The 9,728-nt window shown below is 28.4% G+C and overlaps 1 long non-coding RNA gene across 1 annotated transcript; it reads left to right on the top strand.

Moving 5' to 3' along the window:
- Positions 1 to 5,617: 5,617 nt before the first annotated feature.
- On the top strand, positions 5,618 to 6,343 carry LOC104645030 (uncharacterized). Its single transcript, XR_738958.4, has 2 exons — positions 5,618 to 5,919; positions 6,005 to 6,343. It is a non-coding gene; the product is annotated as an uncharacterized lncRNA (long non-coding RNA).
- The last annotated feature ends 3,385 nt before the right edge of the window (positions 6,344 to 9,728 follow it).

The following is a 9,728-nucleotide window of genomic DNA, read 5'->3' as shown; positions in this document are numbered from 1 at the left end:
AACGTAGCTTATGTATATTAGTTAATCTTTTGTTATATTCTCGTGTTTTCTTCCATTCGACACTTTATATTTATTTTTTAATGATCATGACGTTCGAGGTAGTTTATCCTTAATAGTAAAGTCTCATTTGTTTTCATTAAGATTAGGAGGTTTGAATCCGAATACATATCTAAATATTAAGATTTACATTAAGATTCAAGTGTTTTGATCTGAATACATATTTAAATATTAAGATGTGGTCTCTGAATCTGAACTCTAAATAATTAATGTTGTTTGTTTTCAATATTTGAAGATGCATGTGAAATTAATATTAAATTAATAATATATCATAAAAATTTCATTTCAACAAAATATATCAATTTTGATTAAAAAAAGTTTTAGAAGTTTTAATATTCATGATTTGAAGTACTAGTTTTTTCATTCAAAAACTTGAGAAACACCAATACACCAACAGTCAATACAAGAAAATTATTACTATAAAAAAATACTTGAAAAGATTTATGAAAATTTACCAGTTCTAGAGGGGGGAAATGGTGTTTGATTGAGAAAAGAGAGAAAAAAAGTTTTTAGTTAAAAGATAAAAAGGCACGCTCAAAGCAGACAAAAAAAAAATTATTATTTGATATTTATTAAATATATTTGATTGTTGGTAAAGAGTTTATCTGATTCATTCAGACCTCTTCAGACCCATTAAAAGTTTTTTAAAAAATAAAACAAATAAACTTAATGGGCTGAATATGAATGAATAAGATTCAAACCTAAAAATCAAACATATTTAATAGACTAAATTTGAATGATTAAGATTCAGTCCTCCATTAAGTGCAAACAAATGAGGCCTAATATACTTTATTATTAAAATACCTTAGTAAAATAAATATTATATAAATAGAGACTATATAATTAGTAAGACATAAACAAGGATACAAAATAATTAATAAAAACTCCCAACTAATATTTCTTAAGAGACATAAAAAAAAGTACAATGGATAATTAATCATCAGTATATTTAATACAACTAGTGAAACTATTCGTGCTTCGCGCGATTATATATAATATTTATTAGATAATAATATGAAATATGTAATATTTAGGTTAGTATCGAATGTATAGATAATATTAATATTTCTACTCGTCTGGATATCATAGACTTTTTTAAAACATATAATATATATATATATATATATATATATATATATATATATATATATATATATATATATATATATATATATATATATATATATATATATTAGAACAAAATATTCACCGTGGTGAAATAAATAGACTAAGAGATAATATGTTGAAATAACAATATATTGTATTAGGTTGAAAATATTTTATATATTTTAATTTTCTATATCTTTTGGAGGAGTACTAATGGTCTATCTTTTGTAGCAATACTTATGTTCTGGTCAAACTCTGATTTCGTCAAAACAAAATTGATTTTTTTTAAATTTTATTATTACATTTACTTATTATAATTTTTTAAACATTAATTAAATACTTATAAAACTTACGAAAAAATTAAACATATAAAAGTTATGAATAATATTTAATATCAAATGTTACAAGTAAGATGAAGAGACATGAGTTATAAATAATTCAAATCTATAATTTTATTAGACAATTAATGTATTACTAATTATATATTGATTTTGTTTGTAAAATAAATAAATAAAAATAAGAGGTGAAAATACAAAAAATAAACAGAGAAAATATAATAATTGGTGATTACATAAAAATTATAAATGCATGTTGAAGCAAAAAGAACGGTGGCAGATTGTTACATACACAAAAAAATGACATCATGAAAATATTATTTTATTTTTCAATTACTTTTTATAATTAAAATAAAAATGAAACTAATCATCATAAATTTTTTTGTTGTTGTTAAAATAAAATAATTATATTAATTTTGTCATAACAAAAAGAAAGTAGAATACTAAAAGATCAAATGATTAACATTGACAATATAATACATTTAGCTAAATTATTTATATAAATCAAAATTTAAAAAACTCTAGCAAAAGTAACTAAGTTGCTAATACAATTCATAGTGAAAAAATAACTTTTAATTATGCTTCATTTTTTTCCTTCTACCATCTTCCTTTGCAAAGAGATCCACCATCATGTTTGATCCATATATCAAACTCTTATTATATGCAACCAACTGAATCATATACCAATTAAAAATAATTACGTCAAAAAAAAAGAATGAAATAAAACTATATTTAATATATTTGTATATTATCTTTTCAATAGTACTAACAATACTAAGTAATAATTATTTCTAGAAATCTAACAAATATTATAATCAAACTATATTATATCTGGAAAACTAACTATTAGAAAGAGTAATTGCATACGGACAACACATTGTTAAGAACTACATAAATTTTTTAATTATACTTACTTTATAAGTTATAATACAAACATAAAAAATATATATTATGAAGATATGTCTTAGTACATAAAATAAAAAGAAAGACTTTAGAATGAAATATATTCTACCTTTATATACTTTTTTTTGTTATATGTTAGTTAATTTACAAAAAAGTATGATGAAGAAGAGAAATTATAACTTTATATGTGAATCTTCATGAAAATAAATATGTATTTATATAGACAAAATAAAGGAAATAAAAAAATAAGGACTTGAGAATGATATATTTATTAACTTCATGTACTTTTTTCTTGTTACATGTTAGTTTCATTCACAAAACAAATACTAATTTATACAGACAAAAATAGAGAAAATAAAAAATAAGAATTTGCAATGAAATATTTCTTACCTTCATATACTTTTTTGTTGTTACAAACCAAACCTATATAATGAAAAGAGAAAGGATAATTGTGAATGTGAATCTTCATAAATTAATATGAATTTATAGGCAAACTAAAGGAATACCATAAGACATCATAAACTTACAAATTTAATTTGGAGGTTATGGACATAAAAATAATGAGAGTTATGAATATTATTAAAAGTAAAAATTAAAGAGGGGCAAGTCATGATTAGTAACTCCTAGTGAATAAATTAAAAAATAAAAATAAAAATACTTAAAATGTAAAAAAAAAATTATTATGATTTCATGATTAGAAGTGAGATAAACAAATAGAGAAAAATCTAGAGAATTTTTTTTATAAATGTTTCTACATTAATAAAATATTTATTTGTATAAATAAAGTAATATATTTTTATAATAAAATAATTAATTTAAATTTAAAAAAGTTTAAAATAAATAAATTATATTTCTCTTTTATTATAAGTGAGATAAATAAATAAAAGGATGAAGAGTTTTTGTTATAAATAATCCTCCATTAATAAAATATTTATTTTTAATAAATTTTAGTAATCCTTTTTATGATATGATAATTTATTTATTTTTTAAAAAAAAGCAAAAAAAGAGAAAAAAATAAATGCATATGGAGGACTAGAGAAGTACCACATTACTTGTCTATGGTCCTCACTTTTATAAATATATATATATATATATATATATATATATATATATATATATATATATATATATATATATATGTTGATTCTGTAGAATTACTGTTATTGGAGTGTTTCATAACATACATAAAAATTATATATTGCAAGTTGAGAAAACAAAACACATCGATCAAGTGAACAAACCTCACCAGAATAGTTATTTTGATTTGGTAAAATATAGTAAAATCGAACAAATAAAATTTCAATTTATTATCAAATTTCATAATGGAATAATGTTCTCAACAAAGTTACTAACCCTTTTTAACTCATAATGCTTAGAGAACCCCAACGAAGTGGGGGGCCAAATAACCTTCTCCAAATTAAAGTTATGAGATAACAAGTGGTGCATTACATAATTATTATCGTGATAGAGTGAAAGAATTTCAATCTTCTCCTCTCGTGAAAATCCAAACTTCTCCTCTCTAAAGTCGAAGTAACTAAGAGTTTCCCTCCAATAAAGTATCCCATTGAGGAAACTACAATCTTGATCAATAAATCGCGAAAAAGAAAATCCACGAATTAATTCTATTTTTCACCCGTGCTTATATTATGTAAGCAAATAATTTGAGAGATTTTATCATAAAAACAAATCAGGCCATTGAAATGATTCGAGCATAAGTTGTGTAATGGATGTGACTGTTAAAAACAAGATGGGGGTGGTTGATTGACGGATATGAGAACAAGCAACGTGGAAATTGATGAAGTTGGCATCACATCGTATTAAAGTGTTCCAAGATGTTGAAATACACGTGAATCACATCAGAGACTTGGCAGACAACCATGAGAGTATTTCGAATACTATATCATCTTCACATTCAACTATGGAATATTTCTTTTTTTTAAGGATTGGTTCGATGTTTGTTTGTTTGCTGCAAAGCCTATAGAGAAAACAAGAAGAAATAAACCTAAAATAAATTGCATTGCCATTAATTATATTTATAAATATAATAAAAGTTGTATGCTACAAGGCTTCTCCATATTTGGTAACTAACCAGTAATGTTGAAAATTTTATTTTAAAAAGTTGTAGAAAGTCAAATTTCTAGTCACATAGATGGGGCAGTACAAAGGGGTTAAAAATCTTACATTAAAATCACTTTCAATAATTTTATTAGTATTGGGCGGCTTTAAATAGCCAACATAAAATATGTAATTTACTTAATTTGGAATTTAAAATAACGTAAAATAAATCAATAATCTAACTTAAAATGTATTAAAGAGGCCAGGAGAAGTGTTGATCTTCCTCGTGATGACATTGTATAAGTAAACTTGAGACCTATATAAATACCAATAAGGCCATTATGACAATAATTCACGTCTAATTTAAGGGAGATCGAGCAATGTAAGATCTGACTTGGGAAAGTTGGAATCTTGTGATATCAAATCTTTAAAAACACAAGTGAATTATATTCTTGAAAACCTACTAGCTAAAAAGAAGTTCTACTATTCTACCTCAAGGCAAAGTATAAAAAGAAAACAACGTAAGGTGTTTGAAGGTAAAAACTAATGAAGCTATTATTGAATTTTACATGAATTATTAGAAAATCTAAGACAAAAATAATCATTTAAAAAACATTAAAAATCGTGAAGAACGGTCAGAAGTTCAATTCATCAACTAGTGAACTTGATTCAGGGGCGGCTCAAGGTAATTGGGGGACTAAAGAGAAATTTCAATTCGCGGCCTAAAATATAAATGAATTTCATATACATATTTATTCAAGATTAATTTTTCTCACACTATTCAGATGAAAATTATTAGTTTTTTGATAATGTTTTTTTTCAGTTACTAGTTTTAGATAAGATTTTATTAACTCAACATGGAAAAACATCCTTTAAGTGAGGTAATTATTATATGTATTGTTAACATAGTGCTACAAGTGATAAATTGATAAATACTAAATAAAGATAAGAGTTAGAACCATAGAATTTAACTCAAGAAGTTAATAATTTGGTATACCTCATTTTAATATGCTTGTAATAATTCTTGAAACTAAAATTTAAAAAGGAATTTGTAATTCACTTGTTCAACGCTTTTCACCTAACGTAGGGTACCTATGTTTCACTTAAACACTTTTTGCACAGACGGAGTGCCGCGTAAATTTCGCTGATGCTAGGCGCTTAAACATAAAATTTTTGTCTGATGTGGAGTTCCCAACGGTAATGTTACTCAACATCATTTATTTATATTGATGTTATTCCAATTATACCCTAATTTAAACCCCTATATCTCTCTTCTTTTTCAATTTCTTCTTTCTTTTTCAATTTCTCTCTTCTTCCGTCTTTCATGTCAAGCTTCTGCAATTCTTTCATGGCATATGTGGATGAAGGTCTATATTGTAGGTGTGATAATGATGCATTATTAAAAAATTCATGGATCCAATTAAATCCAAGGCGAAGGTTTTTGACTTGTAGAATTTCAAAGGTAAAATTCTTGTTTCCCTTACATTTTTCAGGTCAATTAGATGATTAATTCGTTTACGTCTAATTCTGTTTGTTTGGTTTTATAGAAAATGGGTGGTTGTGACTATTTTCTTTGATATGAAGATCGACACCCTCCACAAGCAAATAAAGTAATGTGGGGATTGTTGAAGAAAGTCAATGCTTCTGATGAAAAGTTAAAGCGAGCAAAAAATATATTTATTGTTGGTGTCGTTACTACTGGGTTGCTTATGTTTGGAATATGAAAATTGAAGCCTAATTGTTAGTGCACTTCAGGCGTTCGATCTAGTACTATTTTGATGAGCCAAACAGTGTTCGATGTAGTAGTATTTTAGATGTTGTTGTTGCAGTAAATTTTTTATGTAATTGTCTTTTTGAATCCAATGAAATTCTAAGTTCTATTAGTATTTTGATCTTGTTATTATTGTAGTATCAAAAGAAAATGCACAGGCTATAAACAATTATCATATTCGTCAGAATGTAACATTCAAATTACACAAGACGTAAAGAGTTATATTGAATGTTCCATAATGAACTAAAAGTTAGCATTATGCTACATAATATTCAAGGATACAACCCAAAAAAGTGTACCAAAATAAGGTCTTAAAATAAATCTAGTGCAAACAAAAGTTACATACAAACTTCACAAAAGTGTTTACTAGTACCAAAATAAAGTTAGCATACTCCAAAAACATACAACAATTGGTGTTACTTCTTCTTTTTGTTTGCCATTTGCTGCAATTGGGAAGTGGTGACAACATCCTTGTTTTTCCATCGTAAGCTTCTAGGCTTAAAGCCACTGTCTATACCCGTTATACTTGCATCCTTGTAACTTGAACTTGTTGGTAGAATTCTTTGACTTGAAGTCCCAGGTTGTTTTTTGAAGAACAAATCAAAATTAATATATAAATTTTCAGACATTTAAGAGACAGTTAGTGACATACTTACGTTTAGTATTTGGGTTCCACTTGCACTTACGTAAATGTCAAATCCAACATTACTTGCTCCACCTTTAGTTTGCATCTTTGGTCCCCTTCTTGCAGAATCTTCTCCAGTTCCAACATTTCCTCTTTTTTGTCCAGCAATTTGTCTTGTCCTTGGAGGTAGTTGACTTGTTATTCCTCTTGTAACAGGAATACTTGTATCCCCAACCGGTGGTGTTTGACTTGTTTTTGCAGTTTCCCTTACCCATTTAACTCTATTGGTATCACCACAAACTGTTGTTGAAGAAGCACGAGTGTTTGATATTGTTGGTTCGGGTTGATAAGAGCTTGTTTGTTCAGGGTCTCTACTTCCTTGTGAACTTTGACCAGCAGTGAAGTGTGAATTATGGCTAGCTGGTTGTGAAGTATGGACACCAACCTAAATATAAAACATAAAGTATGTTCATAATATTCAACAAGACTTCTAAAAAGGCACAAACAAATAATAAATTAATTTTCCTTGCAATATTTCTTGTTGTGGCCTGGTTGGTTACAATGGGAACAAGTAATTTTCACTCCTTGTTTGGACATCTTTCCATGCTTCTTTCTTGGTTCATCTTTACTCTTTCTTCTATTTCTTGGAGGTTTATCAGGCATTTGTTTAGGCTCAGGAGGCTCAATTCTTGGATTGTTAGTTTCAGGCCACATCTTCATATTTGGAATTGGCTGAATTAAATGACTATAAGCCTTTAAGAAGGTATTCTTCCTATACCAATGCTCCACAAGTGGTTCAGGTTCCTGTCCTACGTGGTACAATGCAGAAATAACATGTTGGCATGGAATGCCTCTCAACTGCCAAGTTCTACAGCTACAAACTCTATTAGTCAAGTTGAATGTATGCCTATACTGCCCTTCTCCAACCTTACACCCAAGATCAGCATTCCAAAGTACCTTTCATGCCCTTCTCCAACCTTACATCCAACCTTACTCTCCTCTAACATAAGTCTAGACATCGGTGCAATATCACATATCCAGGTGTCAGCAAACTTAACCATATCCACAGTTCTAGTTATTAACTTTCTCCTAATTTCCTCCAACATGGTTATTATAGATTGTGTCTACAAGATAATATCCATGAGTTAAAGGTTTCAGACATGTTATTTTCAACTGCATCACATTTGGAGTGCTCTTGAAAGAAAGCTATAACCCGTGACACTCCTGGATAATGTAATAGATCTTCATTTATGTTTTCATTACCAAGTTTGCTCATTTTGTAAAGCTCCTCATTGTACTTCACTTCAAGTTGCCTTCGAACATCTCCAAAATTATTTTCTCCTTTCCTCACCCTTCCATATTTTACTCCAGTTAGACCAGATGTGTCTAGCTCACATTCTAACTTCAGAATTTGGCAGCAGTCCAGCAACAGCTCCTTGAAGACCCTACAAATACAATTAAATACAATTCAAAAAAGAAAACATATTTTACAAATCTACAATTATAAAAGTAATAGACAATTAATAACCTTATGCATATCTGACATTACAGTAAGACCCTGTCCAGTACACAACTGCAAGTCATCTTTCAAGTAGTTGATAAAAAAGCTCCAACTGTGTTTAGTCTCCTTGTCCACAACTGCCCAAGCTATAGGAAACATCTGATTGTATCCATTCCTACCAACTGCTACAAGAAGTTCACCCTTACAAGCTCCCTTTAGGAAACATCCATCAAAGCCTATTATACTTCTACATCCTTCCTTCCACCCCTTCTTCAATGCATCCAAGCATACATAGAAGTACACAAACAAATTTTTCCTGGTACAGTTTCCTTATCCATTCTCACCCAAACAGAACTACCAGGGTTGGTTTATTTCATAACTTCAGCATAATCACATAACCTTGCAAATCCCATATTCCAGTCACTCATGTTTTCTCTAAGAATCATCTTTTTTGTCTTGTAACAAATTGTTCTACCCACATGTTGTCCTAGCTCCTCCCTGCACAATTATTGTATTTCCCAAATCCTCAAAGATGGTTGATTAGTTATTTTATCCTTGAATCTCTTTGCTAGGAACTTAGTTGTACACATTTTTTTCTTATTAGATAGTAAACATTTGTGTATGGGATGGTAATTCTTAATCATAAAGTTATCAGAATACCTATCAATAGCACCATAGCATAGCCATTTGCATTTTTCTTGGAATTTACATTTAGCTCACACTCTATGAGCTTCATTAGGCCTTAACTTAATTTGATAATTTTTTTCAACGGTATATTTATCTAGAGCATTTCTAAATTCCTTAGCATTCTCAAAATTATTCCAAGTTCAAAAATAGCAATACTACATTCATCATCATACCTGACCTTTTTGCTCTTTCTTCTGCATGGTAGATCAACACCTCCAACAGTTTCTGCATCTAGGATACTAGTGCTATCATCACTGTCACATTTTGAGCTACCAATGTACTTATCATCCCCCCCCCCCCATGCCAACATATGTATCCTTCTTATTTACTCCAATATCTTCAAAGCCTTTATTTACACCTGCCTCACCTATTGGCACTTCTTCAGTTACTGTTTTTGTCTTCCTATCTTTTTTCTTCCTAAGATTAGGATTTCTTTTGTTTCTCCTTTCATCCCTAAGGGATCTCAGTTCTTCATCAACATCTGAATCATTTTCATCTGGAATATCACCTACATTTGAATCACTATTAAGCAGATCTGATCCAACTTCCTTATGATTTGTATCACCTCCACTCAAATTTGAATCATTATCGACACTCTCCTCAACATTAATACCTACAGATTCATCAAATAGTGTCAGACCATGGTAAAAGAGAACAGGGAGCAGGTAATTCTTCTTCTAATTCATC

Source organism: Solanum lycopersicum, chromosome 12 (genome assembly GCF_036512215.1).
Source record: "Solanum lycopersicum chromosome 12, SLM_r2.1".
Classification (NCBI taxonomy): Eukaryota; Viridiplantae; Streptophyta; class Magnoliopsida; order Solanales; family Solanaceae; genus Solanum; species Solanum lycopersicum.
Note: the sequence above shows the minus strand (reverse complement) of the source record. Positions and strands in the feature narration are given on the sequence as shown.